General features: G+C 44.3%; 1 protein-coding gene across 1 annotated transcript in view; it reads left to right on the forward strand.

Annotated features, from left to right (window-relative positions):
- Positions 1 to 4,002: 4,002 nt before the first annotated feature.
- Positions 4,003 to 22,929, forward strand: part of LOC308291709 (nuclear receptor coactivator 3-like) — a 129,506-nt gene continuing 110,579 nt past the window's right edge. Inside the window, exon 1 of the mRNA XM_080733832.1 lies at positions 4,003 to 4,093. The gene's annotated coding sequence lies outside the window, so the exon portion shown is untranslated. The remainder of the gene's footprint in view (positions 4,094 to 22,929) is intronic.

Consider the following 22,929-nt stretch of genomic DNA (forward strand, 5'->3'; position numbering starts at 1 on the left):
TATAAAGGTAAAGCTAATGCAGTCTGCAAATGATCGCTATTTAACCTTTAGGCAACAGTCTGAAAGTAAACAGCTTCTGATAAGATTTGGCTGAGAAATAGGCCGTGATGCAGTGACGCAACATGGCATCACGGCCTATTGCATCATGGCAATAGGTCATGATAGAAAGGCTAGAAAGGTGTGCTCAGTAGCACGCACATCTCGAGGCATGCCCCAATAATAATACTTACAATCAAACTGTGTCTCTGTCTGTCTGTCTGTCTGTCTGTCTGTCTGTCTGTCTGTCTGTGTCTTGCTCTCTCCATGACAAATTGTCAAACATAGTCGAAAATTCAGTAGTGGTTTGATTTTGATAGACTGATTGAATACTTTATTAATAGTTTGCCAAGATAAGTACAGGGCAGTGCAGTACAATACATAGTCTGCCAAAAGGATTCTTTTCCAAGAAAGTCTATAGTTTGTTTCCATTGGGGTCCAGTTTGGACTCCAGTTTGATGTGGTGTCTGTCCGATGTACAGTGTGCACTATGTTTCCCACTGGGAAGTGCCGCTTGAATACATTATGTTGGATGAAGTCAGGGAACTTGGAAGGCCCCATGCAACACCAACTGGAAACTCTTCATGAAGTCAGCATATCATTTGACTGCGTGGTCAGTTACAGTCGACTAATGTATGTAAATTTGCCTCTGTAGGAACAGTGGTTACATGACCCTAAAGAAATGAGGTTGCAGATAATGACGCTATAGTGACATTTCTATTCTAACCTATTACTGTAGTAGCCAGCAGTGTTTTCATGTCAGCTTTTGATATTGCTTCAGCTTGCTTAGAATATGACTCGAGTATGTGACAAATAAAACCCTTCTTCGTTGGTACAAAAGAAATACCAGGTACTTTTACCATAATGGAAAAGAGACATTAAAACCTGTAGCATGGTTTTCAAATAGCCTACTTGACAAAACGCAAGGTCGAATCAATTTTCTTTTTGCTGCTGCTTGCTGCTGAATAAAAAAATACTTGAAGCATTCTAAAGTGAGTTGTGAGTCACCTTGACTTGAGCTGGAGTCATTTACATCAAAGTTTGGTTCAACATACAAGATGATGATTGCAATTGATTTTCTTTTTTTTGGGGGGGGGTTGTTATGGCAATGAATTCCTCCCCACACACATTTCTGTGTTGTCACTGCTGTTGTATCCTACAGACTCAGGAGCCTCTGCTGGGAGTATGTTGAGCCTTGGTCCTATCCTCCCACCTAACATGCACTTTCTGCTGACAGGTGACGCTCTGGTGGCGGCAGTGACTCAGAGGTAGAGTTGCCGTCGTAGAACACAGAGGGTTCCCAGTTCGATCCCGGGCTCCCCCAGAGTTAGTGTCGATGAGTCCTTGAGCAACACTCTGAACCCCTAGTTGCTCCCAATGTGCAGGTTGGTGCCTTGCAGGGTTTCCTCTGCTGTCTGTGTTTGAATGCGTGTGTGAATGTAATGCACAATCTCTGTAGAGCGCCTTGGATAAAGGCAATATATAAATGCACCATTTACCATTTGCTCCAGCTCGTAGGATTACAAACAGTGACAATTATCACCCTTTCATCCCCCAAACACGGGCCAATTGTGTTCGTGTAGACGCTTGACAAAGCCGGTTGCACCACGGTGGATTCCAAAACACAACCTCAGAGATGGAGGGCAGACACTTTGGCACTGCGCCACCCCAGCTCCTTCACCTTGACTTTTTTCATGATTTTGCTGTTTGCATTTTGGCCCAGCTCCAATGACAGAGGATGTGCATTACTTATGTCGTTGAAGGACTGCCAAATACGGTATTACACATATATTTGTTTGTGGACCCAGATCTGAAAATAGTTTGTGCCAGGGACCCCCACACAAGATTTGTGTTGTTTCAAAAAAATATATATACTTTTCTTTTTAAGTATAGCAGATCTACAAGATCACACGTGACATGCCGCAACCCTTTTGCGAACTTGTAGATTGGCTAACCACTGCTGTACAGAGCAGGAGTCATTTACATCAAAGTTTGGTCCAACATTATAAGATGATGATTGCAAGATTATAGTTACACTATTGTAATCTACTAGAAAATATATACGTTATACCCTCACGTCATGCCAAAACTGGATCTATTTTATTAGACAAAAATGATACTGTTTTGTTTACAATGATCACTGCTCAACTTTTTGTATTGATTGAGATTTGCATTTAATGAATGCATTGTAGTTGTTTTCAGTTGTATGAACTGTTGTGCAATGGAAGGTACAGCAGATATATAAAGTCAGTAAAACTCAGTTTACCTAATTGTAATTTTGAGAGACATAACAACTCCCCCATCAATAAAAAAAGAAAAAGAAAACTGGTAGGCCTAATTATATGGCACATTGTTAATTACACATCAGTTAGGCTACTAAAGTATTCCAGAAGGGGAGGAAAAGGAACAAAAAGAGCAGGGACGTGCAGAGAATGAGGCAGGGGCTGAAATTTCAAAGAAAAGGGCCTTTTGGTGAAAATATCGAAAATAGCAGACCTCCAAGCTCACAACGTGTTGCAGCATGGAGGTCGGCTACTTTCGTTACTCTATATCACACTAAACTAAGCAGTAAAAAGGAAATACTGGAGATGTGGCATACAGCATGGATTTCTACACAGCGAGGGCAATTCTTTCAACATAAAATGCTGCATTCAAGTTCTGGAGAGTTTGGACAAGGCAATTCTCTTGAATGCTGCCTTCAGGTACGGCATGGAAAGAGGGCATTTGCATTTCTTTCACCATAGTGAAAACGGCATTCATGGTCTGAGAGGGCACTTTTTACAGATTGTTAAAAGGGCAGGGGCTCAAGCTCCCTTTCATGTCTATGTGTGCACGTGCCTGAAAAAGAGAAATTGTAAATGCTAGCTAGCACAGAGGGAAATTATAGGCTACTTGTTTGAATTAACTGAACATAAAAGGAATACTGTAGGACAGCAGTAAATACTATTTAAAATATAATGTTATACACAAGAAGAATACATTTGTGTATATTTTTATCTAGATACAATACAGATAACAATACATGCCCTGTCGTCTTTGATCAACACATTATTATCGTTATCAGATGAGAAATACTATAGGCTACCTCTACCTGAGACAGCTGATATTTAATAGTCTTCAAGTTTTGACTGCCTTATTGTTATGCATCATCTTTTTACTTCAGGACCGGTTTCTGCTATAAGCAATATAAGCGGTCGCTGCTGGGAGCCACAACCACTAGGGGGAGGGAATATTTGGTTGGTCAAACTGCAGTTTTCCATGCATTTCGGGAGAATTTGGGGGGTTTGACTGAAGAATTTATTAGAAGTTTGCAATAGGAAAAAGTACAGTTTCACGACAGCACAAATCACTGGTACACGGTCAACTAAAAGGAGATCCTAGTAAGCTTTAAGGCTTATTTACGCAGGAACCACTTTATTTATCCCCCTAAAAAGCAGAGATGTAGTCTCTCTGAGTTTGGGCAAAAACTTCAAGCCACTTTCACCCCTGTTTTTTTGGGAGCCACCAAAACAAGTCCTGCTTAGGGCCACCACAATCCTAGAACCGGCCCTGCTCTATACACACAAAAAATGCTATGACGTGAGAGACAGAGGCACTCTAACTGCAGGATCCTGCAAACAAGGCGGTGTTTGCTTTTCGAATCTCCCCCAGGTTAACTAAAAATAAACACCGCGGTGGCATCTTTCTGCCTCTAATGTCATCGCATGACAGCCGTCTGCACTCTGCAGCCAGGCTGCAAGACAGTGTGCACGTCGTTGCATGAGCCCCATCCCTCCCCCTGGCGGTCAACGCGGTGTAGTCTTTAATTGTAGTCCGTATCCGGGTGGGCAGGCGGTGGCCGCGGAGGCGGCGCTCCGCGCGCGTTCACTACACTACCCGGCAGCCCCCGCGCCACGCCGCTGACGCCGCTAACGACTACAAGCTTGGCTTCTTGCGCTTCGCTTCGGGAGTCAGTCTATCCCATTTAAACAAACAGTGCTGAAGATGGCGGAGAGTTAATAGTGAAAAGAATAAATTAGTGATCCGGCAGTCAGAGAGGTACCGCCTGTTCGGTAAGGTAAGTTCATGCCGCTGTTGCTTCGCTCTTTTTTTACACCTTTATTCTAACCTGCTGTGTTTCGCTAATGCTGGATTTAGTTTGCATTTCGTGTTCTGCAATTTAAAGCCTCGGCTCGCTAGCGAGTAGTAGTAGTAGATAGATAGATAGATAGATAGATAGTACTGTACTGTACTGTACTGTACTGTACTGTACTGTACTGTACTGTACTGTACTGTGGGCAAAATGCACAGACTTCAGTCTCTAAACGACGGTGCATGCACACACATAGGCTACTACATTACATACGATGTTGTTGGCATCGGAGACGGTTACGGTGACACTGTGTGTGTGCGTGCGTGCCATGCATTTACGTGACTGACAGCGAAGATTTGAGTTGGCTGTGCTGTCTATCTATGATGTGTGAGAAGTGGACGTAGCCTATATTTACATGATATTATTGTGACTGCACGTATATTCTAGACATGGCTTGGTTTGTAGCGTGGACTGGTTGTTGTTGCCCACGAAATGAAGGCACGCTGGTGCTCGTTTTTTGAACTTATTTGCAAGGCATGCTAAATATTTACACATCAGCACACAGGCTTGTTTAGATCATAGAAAGGAAAAGTGCTTTTAGAATGGATACACGCATCACGACATGGCATGGGGAACTTTTGATGATAGACGGGGACATGACAGAACAGACAGATACATGTAACCACCACTCAAATTGTGTCGGTTTCGTGTCGCTCGCTCGCTCGCCGTCCCTGCAGAAGTGGCTACACTGTTACACATGATAGTGTCACAGTAGGGTGACTGACTGTAGCGCGCACAGCCCCGCACACACACAGCTGATGAGCCTGGCTGGCGCACTGGATACATTGTCGCAACTGCACGAGAAATGTTTAGTAGATTTGGTTGTTGTTGGGTGCAAAGAAGAAGCCGTTCACTCAGTCAGTGAGTCAGTGTACTGCTGCTGCCACGTTTTAAATGTTTAAAAGTTGCCGTTTTTTTCTTTCTACGAATACAGACCCATAATATGCTATTATCATGTCGCCTCTGTATGTGTTCTGTCGCCGATACAGAGTGTCTGTCTGTCTGTCTGTCTGTCTGTCTGTCTGTCTGTATGTCAAGCTGTGGTCCCAGAATGCTGACAGATAAGCTACGACCTCTGCAACTACAATGGAGTGTTTAGGGGCAGGCAATGAATGCTGGTTGGTTGTACACTACAGTACTCAAGTCAGCGAGTGCATTAAAGAGACATCACCATCATGCCTAGGAAAAGTGTGTGTGTGTGTGTGTGTGTGTGTGTGTGTGTGTGTGTGTGTGTGTGTGTGTGTGTGTGTGTGTGTGTGTGTGTGTGTGTGTGTGTGTGTGTGTGTGTGTGCTGTAGAGGTAATAAACCACTCATTTTCTTTAAATGTCCCGCACCCCCTTAATAATCGCTTCACAGTGGTGCTGATATCCAGGGTTTTATTGCGAATGTGTCTCTCTCAGTATGCACTATGTGTGGAAACCTTCATAAAAACGGGGGGGAAAACGGCAGGGAATTGTTGCAGACAGACACAACATGTCTGTGTTTAAAGGAGCTGACTACCAGAGAGTGTGTGGTGTGCTGGTATGATGATGATGGTGGCCTGATGGCCAGAGGGGCTGCTGAGATGATGATTATAAAAGAGGTGTTTAAATTTAGCACCAGTGTTGGCGGCTTTGTTCCCGGATGACCCGGGCCGTCTGCTTGCCCCAAGTGGAGGGGTGTGGCGGAGAGAGGAGCCCTGCATCTTGTTCCATAACACCCTCCTGACAGATTTACAGGCAACGCTTGTGTCCCAAACCCCTCAATTAAACGCACGACTCTACGCACGCACACACACACACACACACACACACACACACACACACACACACACACACACACACACACACACACACACACACACACACACAGGCACGCGGCGGCGCGTATAAATCCAACCACCAGGGGCGTCACAGGGGGGGGGGACTGAGTTACTAGGGCCCAAGGTGGAGGGGCCTGGAATTATGTTATACTTTAGCTGTTGAAAAATAGCAGATCTACAAGCTATTCTAGCTTGTAGATCTACGGCTATTGTTGAAAAGTCGTGAAAATGTGTGCAAACTGCAAATCTTTGAATATATGTATTTTTTTTTTAAGCGAACATTTGTACTTCAAATTTTGCTTCTGGGGGGTCCCCGGAACTAAATATTTTGAGATGGGGGTCCGTGGCCAAATACAAATCATTTTGGGGGTCCTTCACATGAAAAGGTTTGTGCACCACTGACATAGAAACATAGGTTTTAAAAAAAAAAAACCTTCAAAGATTTTCACGATTTTTAAAAAATAGCAGATCTACAAGCTTGCTACAAGCTTGTAGATCTGCTACAAGCTTGCTACAAGCTCACAGCCGCGCTGTGAGCTTGTATATCTGCTATTTTTCGATAGCTAAAGCACAAAACAACGCAGTGAATCCTCATCCTTGTACCCAGGGCCCAGAATTTGGTGCGACACCCCTGCCAACCACCCACACCCACCTCCTCATGCCTGTTGACTGAGGACAGAGGGCTGCTAAATGGAATAGAAGGGGGACGGTGCATGCATGCATTGGGAGGCGATGCGTTGGACGGGCAGACATGCAGGCAGGCTGCTGCCGGTCCCGGCCCGGACCTGAAAGCAAAAAGCACCCCCATGGCCGCGATGGGTGGCGGGGCGAATGGCCGGACGAGGGACGACGGTGACAGTGATGCATGATGTTGGTTGAATGGAGAAGGCAAATAGAGGGGGAAGGAGGGGTTGGCTGGCTGGTGACTGGGGTCATGCAGCCACTGGGGGTACGTATGTACGTTATAGGGATGGGACGATAATCGCCATTATCGTTTATCGTGATAAAGAAACGCTCACGATAATCGTATCGTGGAGATAACATTTTTCGTGAATTCGTCCTCTGTCATGCACTGGGATCAATTCAACTGTTATTTGCCGAGCTGCATATCTGGTACCACTTAAACCCTATGTAATTGACCAGTCGCTATGCCCCTCCTAAAGCCGTCCTTGTCCAATGCCAAGTTAGCAACAGGTTACTAACGCAGCAGACTTGGCAAGCTGCCATGGCGGCGCGCATCGGTGTCTGGCTGCTAGATAGAGATGGGATTTATGGTTCTTTGAAGTGAACCGCATCTCTGAGATCCGTTCCTTTCAAAGAGCCGTTCAAAAGACTGTCTCATTTTAGTTACTGGTTACTTTGTAGATTTTGATTATGATTGTAAATCACTTCCACCCATATAGGCCTATACATTTTGGCCATTGGATACATTTCTGGCATTTGAAAATAGGTGATCTACAAGCTCACAATGTGTCACGTTGCGATGCATTGTGAGCTTGTAGATCGGCTATTTGCAAATGATTTTTCTACATTTTACTCATTGGAAAACCTGTGAAACAGGACATTCTGCATAATGAGTACGTTCTAATATTACTTTAAGTACATTTTGAAACCAATACTATTTTACTTTTACTCTAGTACATTAATAACATTCCAAACTTGATTGCAGTATTGATATGTTTACTTAAGTAAAGACATGTAGTACTTTTCCCACCACTGTTCATTAGAAAGGAACGGCTCCCTACTGTGAACCGAATCATATCGTTCATTTCAAAGAGTCGTTCAACAGACTCGATTCGTTCACGAACGTCCCACCCACTCGCTTCCGTGTCACAAACACTGAAACAAAAACAGAACGGATTGCACTGACCTACACAAACCCACGGGAATAATTTAGGAGCACTTCATGAGAAAATATAACTGGTAACACTTGTGTACTGTATACTCCAGTATCTGGCTTAAAGTCCTGTTCGCAATTTGGTGTTAGGGGAGTTTCTCACCTGAACTGAGTCAGTGGGTCCCTAGACATGAAAAATCACAGAGGTGCTCGTCCGCCATAGTGCCAGGAATGGCGCAATGGCCAAATCAAATATGGCTGCCATCGGCTATGATGAAAATCCAACTTTTCTGTTTCTGCACATGTAATACCTCTATTTGGACTAATTGTGGTGTGGGGAATTCATTTCTGATATTGTTTTGACCATTTTGGGCGATTTGGACCTCACAAGGTCATGGTCAAGGTCATTTTGCTATTCCGAAGACCGTGGGCCATAACTTGGCCATTGTTAGGAGTAAAAACAGGTGCAGTAGGTCTAAATCAACTAATGCTGACATGTATAATTCATTTCTGACATTGTTTTGACCATTAAGGATCATCTTGTCTTTGAAATATCAATGTCAATGCCATTTTCTAAAAACGATTTTGTTCATTACTTGCACTTTTATAGTATTTTTTGTAAGTTTGTTACTATTTTATAGTAAGTTTGTTTTGTTTATAACAAAAGACATACTAGTGGGAAATATAACAAGTAAACATCCACATTTAACTTTAAAGGGGGGTTTTAAATGGGTGTTTAAATGAGCAAATAAGACTATTTACGAATAAAAGTGACAAATAAAATCACACAACAAAAGCACACACAAAATTAAATAACAATTTCCAAAGTGCACCATATTGGGATTGTGTGCATCCAAGTTAGTATGATGTGTTTTTACAGGATGTATTCAGCAAGGCAGCCATATCCTCGAGAGTCGAAGTGTTCCTTGCATCCGTCCATGTTCCATTGGTTCTAGTCTTTCCTCAGGTTCCTTGGCTGTTGCAAGCAGGTGGCAAGACATGCACTAGAAAGGTGCCTTGTTGGTCTCAGGCAGCAGTTGTACTTCTCTGCTACCAATGCTGTCTTGTTCTGTCAAGGTCTTTGCCTCTCCAAAGTTTGTTAGATATTGTATTCGGTGGGGACTAAGCTGCATGCTTAGTCCCCACCTGGCCCATGCAGTCATCTCCAGTTTCCAAGGCATATGTCCCCTGATCACTGTCTTGGCTAGTGGTGCTCCAAGATGAGAGACTGCTTGATGCTGTAGAAGCATGTGCCGCTGCACACCTAGTGCCATACTGCTACCAGATCTACTTAATCCCCAGTGCTTGGAAGTATCACTACGACAACTCTCTGGGGTCCACTCATAATCCTGACGACCCATTATTCCCTCCATTAGGTTAGGGTTATGGGTAGGTTTAGTTATAATAGGGCCAGTTGACTCCACATGTACCAGCAGCTTGGTGACAGCCTCCTCAATCTAGTTCAATCTTTAGGATCTCTTCACCTCCAGCCCCTTTTGCAGGGAGCCACTCATCATCATCAGAGATAACAGAGTCTATAGACGCACCCATCCCTCATCAACTTTACAAATTCTGGGTGTCTGAGGTGAACAAACAGCTCTCCAGCTGTGTGTTCGGAAAATGGTGTCCATTCAAGCTTGTGGCGATGTAGGTAGAACGGCTGCCTTGGAATCTGAAGGTTCCAGGGTCGATTTATGTCTCCTCCTGCTTATTTGTCGAAGTGTGCTTAAGCAAGACACTGAACCCCTAACTGCTCCCGATGAGCACCTTGCATGGTTTCTTGGTGTGAATGTATGTGTGAATGTGTGTGTTAATGGGTGAATGTGAAATCCATTGTACAGCGCTTTGGAGAAGAGCGCTATATACTGTAAATGCAGTCCATTTACCATTATCAGCTCTGTTGTCTCTGTTGATGATGTCGCTAGTGGAGAAGAGATCCCAGACATCTTGAATAGGATTGAGGAGGCTGACACCTGGTGCATGTACAGCCTCCATTATAACTAAGCCTATCCCTAACCTTCACTAACCTAATGGTCAGAATAATGGGATGTCGGAACTATGAGCGGACCCCAGAGAGTTGTTGTCTCCTTCACATTACTGCTATACTACACCCCATATTTCCAAGCACTGGGGATGAAGGAGATCTGGCAGCAGTATGGCACTGGTGAGACTCACTTGAACTGCATCAAGCAGTCTCATCTTGGAGCACCACTAGCCAAGACAGTGATCAAGGCACATATGCCTTGGAGACAGGAGATGACTGCATGGGCCAGGTGAGGATTAAACATGTAGTTATGGCTTCTGACCGAGTACAATGTCTAACAAACTTTGGAGAGGCAAAGACCTTGACAGAACAAGACACAGTATTGGTAGCAGAGAAGTACAACTGCTGAGACCAACAAGGCACCTTTCTAGCGCATTTCTTGCCACCTGCTTGAACAGCCAAGGAACCTGAGGAAAGACTAGAACCAATGGAACATGGAACAGGGCATGACATAAAGGCTTGTCCTGTTGTCCGGGACAAGTGCCCATACTATGGAGTGGAGGGAGCAAGGGGGGTCATTAGCCGTCCTTTTGTTATTATTTCAATGTATGAAATTCTTATCCGGACAAGTGACTTTTGTCTCCGGACAAGTGAATGGGAAATATACTTGTCCAAAGGACAACTGCCTCAAAAAGTCAATGTCAAGCTCTGATGGATGGAAGGAGCACTTTGACTTTAGTACACTCCTGCCATGTCTGAAGCAAGACACTCGACACTGATGGAGTTCTGTGCATCATATTTTGCCATGGAACAATGCCAAATCCATCCTGTAAAAACACCTCATACTAACTTGCATGCACACAATCCCAATATGGTGCACTTTGAGGGAAATTGTTATTTAATTGTGTGTGTGATTTTGTTGTGTAATTTTATTTGTCACTTTTATTCGTAAATAGTCTTATTTGCTCATTTAAACACCCATTTTAAACCCCAATTTAAAGTTAAATGTGGATGCTTACTTGTTGTATTTCTCACTAGTATGTCTTTTGTTATAAACAAAACAAACTTACTATAAAATAGTAACAAACTTACACAAAATACTATAAAAGTGCAAGTAATGAACAAAATCGTTTTTGAAAAATGGCATTGACATTGATATTTCAAAGACAAGATGATCCTTAATGGTCAAAACAATGTCAGAAATGAATTATACATGTCAGCATTAGTTGATTTAGACCTACTGCACCTGTTTTTACTCCTAACAATGGCCAAGTTATGGCCCATGGTCTTCGGAATAGCAAAATGACCTTGACCATGACCTTTTGTGGTCCAAATCGCCCAAAATGGTCAAAACAATATCAGAAATGAATTCCCCACACCACAATTAGTCCAAATAGAGGTATTACATGTGCATATACACCCAGAAACAGAAAAGTTAGATTTTCATCATAGCCGATGGCAGCCATATTTGATTTGGCCATTGTGCCATTCCTGGCACTATGGCGGACGAGCACCTCTGTGATTTTTAATGTCTAGGGACCCACTGACTCAGTTCAGGTGAGAAACTCCCCTAACACCAAATTGCGAACAGGACTTTAAGCCAGATACTGTATTAGTATGTTAATCTGACTTTAGTATAGGCTATTGTTTTCTTCCTGGACGTGCGTTAGTTTGTGGCAGGTTAGTCTGCAGCTGGGTGCTATTGCTGCACGCCGCCATGGCAGCTTGCCAAGGCACCCGCCTTAGTAACCTGTCGCTAAACGTGGCATTGGGCAAGCACGGGTTTAGGAGGGGCATAGCGACTGGTCAATTGGTAAAACGGACCTTTAAATAACATACTTGATAGTCTTTTTTTCCTCACTCTGTGAGAAATCTCTTTGCCAAAAAATAGCACAGCACGTTGTGAACTTGTAGATCGGCTATTTTTTGGCAAATGTTCCACCCCAGGATAATGTTGGGGATATTTAGTTTTTCACGATAATATCGTAAATCGCAATAGCACAATATCACAATAATCGTGACATTACATTTTCATATCGTCCCATCCCTAATGTATGGTATGTACGTATGGACGGGAGGGTGGAGGAGTGGGCAGGTTGTTGGATCGGGGGGTGCTAGGCTTGGGACTGGCAGGGGTGGAGAAGTGGGAGTCTGGAGTACCTCACACTTGTGGGGAGGGGATGGGATTGGGGGGAGGATGAATTCTTGAGGGGAGGAGCTCAGGTGGAGCGCAGGAATTCTACCTGGGCGCTGTTGTCTTTTGTCTCTCCTTCCTGTTCTGTTCTTTTGTCGTTTCCATTGTTGTCGTCTTCGCCACAGCTCATTCAGTTCCGGCGTTTTTTCTTCTCTCCCCCTCTTGCTTTTCCTGTTGGTTTTGTCCCAACAGGAAGTTTTGGACTCTTAATAGGCCACATCCTTTGGCTTTCTCTTTCACTCTCTCACTCTCTTTCTGCCTCTCTCTCTCGCACGCACAGCTGCACTATGGCGGTGAGCTGACTGAGCTGCTGAACTGTTGTGCTGTTGTTGTTGAGGCTCCACTCCCATGTGTCAGTACATGTTAAATAGGAATTAATCTTCTGCAGCTCTCATTGATTTGGCTCTGAGACGGAGAGAGAGACAGAGAGAGAGAGAGAGAGAGAGAGAGAGAGAGAGAGAAGGCGAGAATGAGAGAGTGAAAGATTTTTATTCCATTAATTTTCATCCACACTTGTCCCTCATAGAGGCTGAGAGGCATCTCCAAAGTAGAGGTGTCTGCAGGTGTTTGTTTTCATGTCCGTATGCCCCCAAAACCGGACGGTCTGGCATGTATACTGTACTTACACCAATCATGATCAAGGATAGCCATTTCATCAATTAACGAACTCATAAAAGGCACTGCTCAAACTAGGTGATATTTCTTTTGTGTCACGGTTGGATCATGCACGCCTATAAATGTACGACCTTTCGGGCAGTTCTGTCAGTTGGATCACACAATGATCTGTTTAGCATTAAAGGGTTTTTGTTACTTGTATGATCATTTCTGTGAAATCTTTAACCACTTAATAAAACCCTACCAGGACCCTACTAGATCCTCTAGTGTTTCCCTCTACACCTTGCCAAAAATAGCTGATCTACAAGCTCAAGCTATACTTTCGCCGAAGTTTCGGCCCTGGAATAGTAGACGCTAGGTTTTTAATTGGTCAAAACTTTCAAATATCTCTCAAAGTCGGTAGCCATGAAATCATCATCAGCATTGGTAATGAATTCTATATGGACCGTATGGATTTAGGCTACTTAATTAGTTAGGCTTGAAACCCAAATGAGCTTCATTTAATAGTATTGCTGGCAGTTCTGAAGCACAAATCTGACCCATATCCAAGGAAAGGCTCCCTGTGTACTATCGCAATGGTTCTCAACCTGTGGGTCAGGATCCCCAGGAGGGTCCCCAGATGATTAACTTTAATGTGCAACTTTTTAATACCTCTAAAATGACAAATTAAACGTTGGCCAAATTGTCAAATATTAGAGACAAAAAAATTGAACATTTTCACAATAGAACTGTGTTATACAAAATGTAATGCCTCAACTCTTAGTGCTCGTCAGGGTTGGGGGTCCCCATTTAAAATATGATTATTTTTTGGGGTCGCGGCCTGAAAAGGTTGAGAACCACTGTACTATCGCGTGTTCAGAACAAAGCTCATCTCATTCAGTTCAGTGCTAACGCGAAGCTTCTTCAAAGTGTTTATTATTATTCTTATTTATCAGAGATTGGAGTAGCTTCCATCATCCTCCATCATAATACAACTGTCAGTTTGTCATTACTTGATATTTCAGTTTTATGGTATAGGTGTTACTTCCTTGTTACACTTTTGACTCGCACACATACGCTCGCACGCACGTTTACACACACACACACACACACACACACACACACACGCACGTACACATGTGTTGCTCTCTGATATATCGTCATTAATGATTTACTTCAGAATTGTACATGTGTAGCTGTCAGAGTGAGATTTAACTCCTTCCCAGTCAGTAAGGTCTTGCTGTCAGCAATGTGTGTGTGTGAGAGAGAGAGTTTGTCTAGCTATACTTATGGGAACTAAACGCATGTTCACACACTACACACAGTCACCTGCAGGGGACCTCTGACAGTGTGGGGACAAAATAGTAGGTCCCCACAACGGCTAGGGGTTAGGTTTAGGGATAGAGGTTAGGGTAAGGCCACAGGACTTGCATAAAAATGAATGGAAGTATATGTAATGTCCCCACAAGTGATGTAAAGTGTGTGTGTGTGTGTGTGTGTGTGTGTGTGTGTGTGTGTGTGTGTGTGTGTGTGTGTGTGTGTGTGTGTGTGTGTGTGTGTGTGTGTGTGTGTGTGTGTGTGTGTGTGTGTGTGTGTGTGTGTGTGTGTGTGTGTGTGTGAGAGATGAGACTATCAGGGAAAGATGTGACAGGACCATGTGTTGCTCTTAGAGTGTACGTGTGTGTGTGTGTGTGTGTGCGCACAGGAAGTTGACTGAGTTTCATAAGTCAGGACTGCGCAGCAGCAGCAGCAACACAGAATTCAAGAAGAACGGAGCTCTGAGTGTTGTCACCCTGCCAGCAGTTTGTCATTAGCATAAATACCCAATGCCCTTGTACTGCAGCTCCTGCTGAAAACCAATCCAACGTCCAAATGTGTCGGGCGACGTAGAACGGAGCAAACGCATCACTGGGCGTGATAGTCTTATTAACCACCGAGTGGACATTTCCAAAGTCACCTGGACTGTTTCCTCTCCTGTTGACTTTTCAACGCACCGCTGCACAAACCAGTCGGCCAGGCAAACGGTTGTTGAACTAATGTGAGGTCATATGTTTGTTTTTTGTTTTTTTGTGTAACTTTTATACGACTCTGATACAGTGGTGGAAAAAGTACTCGCATTTAGAAATAACTCTTTTACAAGTAAAAGTCCGGAATTCAAAATGTACTTGGTATGTAAGTATTGGCATGAAAAAGTATCAAAAGTAAAAGTACAAAATGTTTGAAAATAGCATATCTAGCTCACTGCGCGCAGCGATGCAACATGTTGTGAGCTTGTAGATCGGCTATTTTCAAATAGCCTAGGTATAAAATAGTAGTGTAAAAGTACAATATTTGGAACCGAAATGTTGTGGAGTAGAAGTAAAAGTATTGGAAATTGGAAATACTCAAGTAAAATATAAATATCTCAACATTGTACAGTACTTAAGTAAATGTATTCAGTTACTTAAAGTTAGTTTCCACCACTGCTCGGATATACAGTAGCCTATTTGCAAATATGCCATCGGGAACTCTGCAGCATGCGTCCTCTCAATGTGTAAAATGTCTCAGAGGAGGTACTTTTATAGCAGTGGTTCTCAACCTGTGGGTCGGGACCACCAGGGGGGTTCCCAAATTATATTGGGGGGTCTCCAGATGATTAACGTAATGTGCAACAATGTTTTCTCACTCAACAGTAAACAAACCAACAAAGTTTTAAGTATATAGAGGGTATACTGCACAATGTGCACATCTATAAAGTGACAATTTAAGGAATTTTTAATACTTCTAAAATGACAAGTTAAACATTGGCCAAATTGTCAAATATTAGAGGCAGAAATTGTGAAAATAGCCGATCTACATGCTCACAGTGAGCATGTTGATCTGTTATTTTCCACAATAGAACAGTGCTATACAAAATGTAATGCCTCAACTCTTAGTGCTCGTAAGAATATGATTATTTTGGGGGTCGCAGCCTGAAAAGGTTGAGAACCACTGCTTTATAGGGCTGGAGATCAAGTAGACACAAATAGTGAACTTCTTCTAACACAGTTAATTTATAATCTTGTAACTCTTATGTTGTACACTCTCTGAGTTAAATTAAGACTGATCGTTTTGGGGGGTGACGGGGGGGCGGGGGGCATCAACTGGCTGGACAGTCTGTTCTGGAACTCTCGTCTTTTTATTCACAGAACGCTTCGGTGAAGCTACTGTCCTTTGCTTCCTGATTTTCTTTTTTTCCGAGAGCTTTACTCTGTGAGAGGAATGTCAAGTGCCTGTGTCCACCCGATCCCCAAGTTTTCATCCCATAGATTGGGATGAAATCAGCAGCACATTATCCCATAGCTATGGCCGGTTTGGGCCCAATCGCCCCAGTTAGTTGGGGCTTTGGGTCGTTTATTAGCCTTTCCTAACGCTGATAGAATGTGTTGTTTGGGGCAGATCAGCCTTCATTATGGGCAACTCGGTCACGTGACCGATGTCATCATGTTGGCGATGGTTCGAATCTACTTGATTTTCTGAAATGATTTCCACCCCTTTTTTAATCCCAAAAGCTTTCCTGTGGCATTTTCGTGCCGACGTCTTTATTAGTATCAATACAAATCCAACCCAATGTTTTATAACCACAATTGTGACGTGGTTATTCCTCTGGTTGATTCCCGCACCGCCCCACGGCCTGTGGGCCACGGGATCAATAAAGGAATCTATTTACCAATCAGTCAAGTCTGTACAACACGGCTTTTTAATGTACAGTACTTTTTTTTTTTTTTTTATCGTTTTCGTACGTGTCAGCGTGTATTATGACATTCCAATTCTAATTTTAACATGTTAGATAGTGTAGTGGTCAGTGCTGGTGGCTCGAAGGATTTTTGCCTCTTACCAAATGCAAATGGTAAGGCAGGTTCGAATCCGGGAGAGGAAAGAGGTGGTCATTTAATGATTTGACTGCAGCGTCTCTGCATTGGCTTTTTTTTTGCTTAAAAGTACATTTGATATAACTAATATGTATAAATAATGTAAATATAAATAGATAATTGCGACCGTAGGTCGCATTTACTACCAAAACCTCCACCGGCTGTCCGTCTGTCTGTCTGTGAGTCAGTCACACTTTTGCCCTGCTCATATCTCCACAACTGTTGCTCCCATCCATGCCACATTTTGCACACACACTCCTTACCTGCCAAACTACAACCTCCAAGGACCCCCGGAGCTTCAGGGACCCCCAGGTCCCTGGGGGACCCCCAGGTGTAAAAAATGACCAAATGTGCAAAAATGACCAAATGACCACCCCAACGGGGCTGCTCACGGGGAATTCCTGGGGACCACCCACTCCTGCTGCTCCAGAACGGATGCAAAAGTGGTGACGCCCCCAGTGGAGGACCCCCTCCACTGCAGCTCACATAAAATGCCGTAACTCGGCCTAGGAGCGTCCGGGAGAGCCGGAGCCGGTACCTATTCGTCCGCCAAGGCAACGCGGAGACCCCACCCCTCATTTCTCACATGGCCCTCTTCTAGCGCCACCTTCAGGCCGATTTTTAAAACACATTTTTGGCCACTGCTCCTACAGTTTTGGCCCTAAAATCACACAAATTGCTACACAGTATGTCTACACTCATGTCATCAACATGGATCAGGAAGATTTTGGAAAAACAAATTTTTGCCCTATTTGTGGAGATAAGTGACCTACGGTCGCTTATCTCCCGATTAGGGAGTCTTACTGGTTAGATATAAATGCAAGCAAGCTGTGACCCTTGTTTGGAATGTGTCTGTCATTCAATATGAGTTTTTATAAGAGGCTTAATAACTTTTATTCTCAATTTACCATATTGTTAAATGGTGCATTGATCTACTAAGACTATTATTATAAGTGAGCTTGTAGATCAGCTATTTTTGGCAAATAGATTTGGTAGAGAGTGAAAAAAGTATCAAGTACGTATATTATTGCGACCGTCAGGTCGCAGTTACTATCAAAACCTCCATCGCCTGTCTGTCCGGGGGGGCTGTAAATTAAAGTATCAAAGTTCGGTGCAAGTTACACTTTATTCTGACTCGCCTTTTGACGCTGAATCCAACTAACCCGGTCTCGTGTCTCTACGACGCTCCTAACTCCAAAGGTCAAGGAAAGGTCAATCTAGGCTTCAAAACGGGCCCTCTGTCCTTAAAATCAATAGAAAATTTAAAAAAAATCCTTCTGTTTCAGGCAGGGCATACTTTTCATGTTTGAAGGATGCCCGATCCAACGGAATTGGTTTCGTGTCTCTCCGACACTTTAAACCCTTTCCGTTTGCGGAAAAGACACGAAATTTGCGCGCCACGAACACGATGACACATTTTTTTGGATAAAAAACACTTATTCCGACTTACTTTTTGACGCCAAGTCCGTTGGTGCTGGTCCCGTTGTGTGAAAATCTTTCGGTCCGTTTCTAACACTCCTAGAAGGGCTAGCGCGGGTTCTAGAGGGCGTAGAGACAAAAGGCAAACAGATTCTTGATCCGCTCACCGAGACGAACGCGCTGATGTGTGTTTCATTTCTGAGCGACCCCTAGGGAGATAACTCTAATTCCAACTAGGGTTAGCGTTCACTCCGTACAGGAACATCGTAGGGAGATGACACACACATCAGCGTGTTCGTCTCGCAGAGATGAACGCGCCTATATAACTCTCCTCGCACACATACACTCCTGTGAGGAGATTGATATCTTTGGCGTGCTGGCCAAAGCCCTCTAAGGGCTATAGACTCTATGAGCCTTGTGAAATTGGAGATCCCAGGGGAAAGAAGGTTGTAGAGGAACATGTGAGACATCAAAACGTTCGTCTCGGAGAGCACTACAACATATCTCAGAACCGAGTTCTGACGTCTTATCGTCTTTGAGTTGTTAAGGCTAAAAGGCTAACCCTAGGCTAACTAGGGTTGGCGTTGGTTCACGAACCGACGCATCTCATGGGCTCAACTTTTAGTATGTTGTAGAGCGCATTGAGATGCACACGTGGATATGTTTTTCGTTTCTGTGCGACATTCCCGGTGCGACGCTAGGTTTAGCCTTCTTTTAATTACTAGAAAATCACAATAGAAATATTGGTTTACTGAGTGTCGACCTGAGGCTTAAAATTACATGTAGTTTAAATGTAGTCTAAAACACACCAGGAAGTGGCTATTTGAGGCACTTCCTGTTACTCGATTGAAATAAAACCTGTATATTCAGATTCAGCGCACCTTTTTAGGGGTGTCGCGTCCACAGGAAGGGGCGGAGCCATTTGCAACCAAGTCCTATATTCATAGCTCCTCATTACCTTTCATTTGATATGTGGTACGTCTCTATCAGCCTTAGTGGTAAAGTGGTGCTAAAATTGGCTCTACATGGTTCTCATCGCGGTTCACTAATATTCTCTGTATCGTTCCGATTTTAGCCCAAAAATTGAGAGAGAGACGTGAGAGAGAGAGAGAGAGAGACAGACAGACAGACGGACGGACGGACGGACGGACGGACAGACAGACAGACAGGCGATGGAGGTTTTGATAGTAACTGTGACCTGACGGTCACAACAATTGACTCTACATGGTTCTCATCGTCTTCTCTAATATTCTCTGTATCGTTGATCGATTTGTTCATGTTTGCACTATTTGGCGGCGGTGGCAGGGGGTCCCTGGGGGTCCGTGGAGGTCCGGGGGTCCTGAAGGTTGTGGTTTGGCAGGCAAGGAGTGTGTGTGTAAAATTTCACATGGATAGGGGCAACGATGGCGGAGATATGAGTAGGGCAAAAGTGTGACGTGACGTGACGTGACGTGACGTGACGTGACGTGACGTGACAGACTGGTGGACGGACTGACGGACGGACAGACAGTCGGTGGAGGTTTTGATAGTAACTGCGACCTGACGGTCGCAATAATATACGTACTTGATACTTTTTTCACTCTCTACCAAATCTATTTGCCAAAAATAGCTGATCTACAAGCTCACTTATAATAATAGTCTCCACTGGGGGCGTCACCACTTTTGCATCCGTTCTGGAGCAGCAGGAGTGGGTGGTCCCCAGGAATTCCCCGTGAGCAGCCCCGTTGGGGTGGTCATTTGGTCATTTTTGCACATTTGGTCATTTTTTACACCTGGGGGTCCCCCAGGGAAGCTCCGGGGGTCCTTGGAGGTTGTAGTTTGGCAGGTAAGGAGTGTGTGTGCAAAATGTGGCATGGATGGGGGCAACGGTTGTGGAGATATGAGCAGGGCAAAAGTGTGACTGACTCACAGACAGACAGACGGACAGCCGGTGGAGGTTTTGGTAGTAAATGCGACCTATGGTCGCAATTATCTATTTATATTTACATTATTTATACATATTAGTTATATCAAATGTACTTTTAAGCAAAAAAAAAGCCAATGCAGAGACGCTGCAGTCAAATCATTAAATGACCACCTCTTTCCTCTCCCGGATTCGAACCTGCCTTACCATTTGCATTTGGTAAGAGGCAAAAATCCTTCGAGCCATCAGCACTGACCACTACAATATCTAACATGTTAACATTAGAATTGGAATGTCATAATACACGCTGACACGTACGAAAACGATTTAAAAAAAAAAAAAGTACTGTACATTAAAAAGCCGTATTGTACAGACTTGACTGATTGGTAGATAGATTCCTTTATTGATCCCGTGGCCCACAGGCCGTGGGGCGGTGCGGGAATCAACCAGAGGAATAACCACGTCACAATTGTGGTTATAAAACATTGGGTTGGATTTGTATTGATACTAATAAAGACGTCGGCACGAAAATGCCACAGGAAAGCTTTTGGGATTAAAAAAGGGGTGGAAATCATTTCAGAAAATCAAGTAGATTCGAACCACCGCCAACATGATGACATCGGTCACGTGACCGAGTTGCCCATAATGAAGGCTGATCTGCCCCAAACAACACATTCTATCAGCGTTAGGAAAGGCTAATAAACGACCCAAAGCCCCAACTAACTGGGGCGATTGGGCCCAAACCGGCCATAGCTATGGGATAATGTGCTGCTGATTTCATCCCAATCTATGGGATGAAAACTTGGGGATCGGGTGCTGTGTCTCTCTCTCTCTCTCTCTCTCTATCTCTCTCTCTCTCTCTCTCTCTTTGTTGTTCTGTTACTTGTTGTTCCATCTCACTCGTCCCTCCTTTTTATCATCCTCTTGTTCAGTCCATCTCAGCCTTCACCGCGTCTCTCTCACCCTTTTCATTACTCACAATTAATTTGAGACTTAATCCTCCTCCGCTAAGTCAAAATCGCACTCCGGCTAAATAAGTTAAGTCTGCACTTAAATAACGGAGGTGAGCGGATTTGGACATACTTAAGAGTTGCGCTTGCTCGCATGCGTGTGTGTGTGTGTATGTTTCTGTGTGTGTCTTTGTCTGTGCCCGTGCCCGGCTATATCTGCACGGACGCAGTGTCTTTTCAGGTCACCCTAGTGCGGTGTGGTTTTTTGGTTTGTTTGTTTGCTCTTGTTGCAAGTGAATTATTTAATTTAGTTACTCATCCTCTGTTTTATTTAATTGTACAAGGATTATTAAATCACAAAAGGCTGGAAGTCCGAGCCTGATACCAAATGGTCTCTCCGGTTCTTTTGTTGCGATTACAGATTCATGCTTAAGTGAGAGAGATAGACGGACAGACAGACAGACAGACAGACAGACAGAGAGAGAGAGAGGGGCGGGAGAGGGTGGATGGATAGATCAGTAGTAGGAGGAGGAGGAGAAGAGAGTCGTTTTATTAACGTGGCGCGTCTCCCGCTAAAATTCAGGGAGTGCTGTTGCATCCAGCTGTTACTGGTTGCGCGAGGCTTTGGTTGCCATGGCAACACAGCCCTGCGCGCCTGCTCAAGGTCGTTCATCCACGGCTCTGAACTGAGCAGCGCGCCGCGCACACACGCGCGCGCGCGCGCCGCGCGCTCGCACTCACACAGTGCATATGGAGGGAGAGAGAGAGAGTGAGAGAGAGATGAAGAGGGAAAGAGAGAGAGAGAGAACTTCAAAGTGAACAATCAAAGGCACTTCGGCGAGGTTGGTTTTTGGTGAACAAACGCCAGCCACCCCTCCAGTGTGACCCCCACCCCTCCCTCTCCTCTCTCTTCAGCAAAGAAACAAACAAAATAGAACCCCTGGCCTTGGGGGTTGTATAGGTTCCTCTGGCAGCTGATAAAATATTTAGCTGGTCAGTGGGAGAGCGAGAGAGAGCGAGAGAGAGTGAGAAGAGGAGGATCCATCGGCGGCGAGAGGAGGAGAGATCTTTTGTGTTTGTCTCTCTCTCTCCTCTCTGATGGTGCATTGCTGCGAGGCTACCTGGGGCTTCTCCCACCCCTCCTAGCCTTATCTTCCTTCCTTTCCGTCCTTTCCTCCTCTCCTCTCCTCTCTTTACTTGGAGCTCCCTGGAGAGCAGAGGGCTGCAGCATCCCTCGGGGGAGGAGGAGGAGAGAAAGAGATGCACGCTGCAGGATGCACGCTGCATGATGCACACATTGCCAGCATTGACATACAAACACACTATACCAGCGGTCTTCAATGTTTTCAGGCCAAGGACCCCTTAGCTGAGAGAGAGATGAAGCAGGACCGACCCCCAGATTCCATATAGTGTCGTTGTTTGACAGCACAATCATCAGTGTATTTTGGATTCGTGTCAATTTGTGTTTTCAGATATTTAACCACGTGAACCGTCAATACTTAATACACTTGACCCTTCACTCTGTACTTAGTCCGCTCTTTTTTTCCCCTCTACACCAAACCTCTCTGCCGAAAAAATAGCCAATCTACAAGCTCACAACGCCTCGCAATTCAGGTGATTTATATAAAAAGAAGAAAAATGTTTCTATCACTCAAAGATTTGAAGGACCCCCTGTAGTAACTCTGAGGACCCCCTAGGGGTTCCGGACCCCCTGTTGAAGACCCCTGCACCACTCATCGGCACTCCATCTCTGTCAGAGACACACGGGGGGAGGGTGGTGGTCATAGGTGTGGAACTGTGGAGATGCCACGCTTCGCTTTAGGACACCCACACTCGCAAATGGACATGTGAATGAGTCATTGTTGCAAAAACACACAGAGCAGAGGTGCAGGTGAGTGGAACGAACAGACCACAGAGCAGTGATGGTCAGACAGATACCTGTCAGAGTTTTACGGTCGGATGCCGATTCCCAATTTTGGAGAGTACTAGACCAGTGGTTCTCAACCTTTTCAGACCCCCAAAATAATAATATTTAAACTGGAGACCCCCTCCCACCCTGACAAGCACTACGAGTTGAGGCATGTCGCAAGGTGTTGTTAGCATGTAGATCAGGCTATTTTCACAATTTCTGCCTCTATTATTTGACAATTTGTCATTTTAGATGTATTAAAATTTCCTTAAATTGTCA

The sequence above is a fragment of the Nannobrachium achirus genome (assembly GCF_963921795.1).
Source record: "Nannobrachium achirus genome assembly, chromosome: 9".
NCBI lineage: Eukaryota > Metazoa > Chordata > Actinopteri > Myctophiformes > Myctophidae > Nannobrachium > Nannobrachium achirus.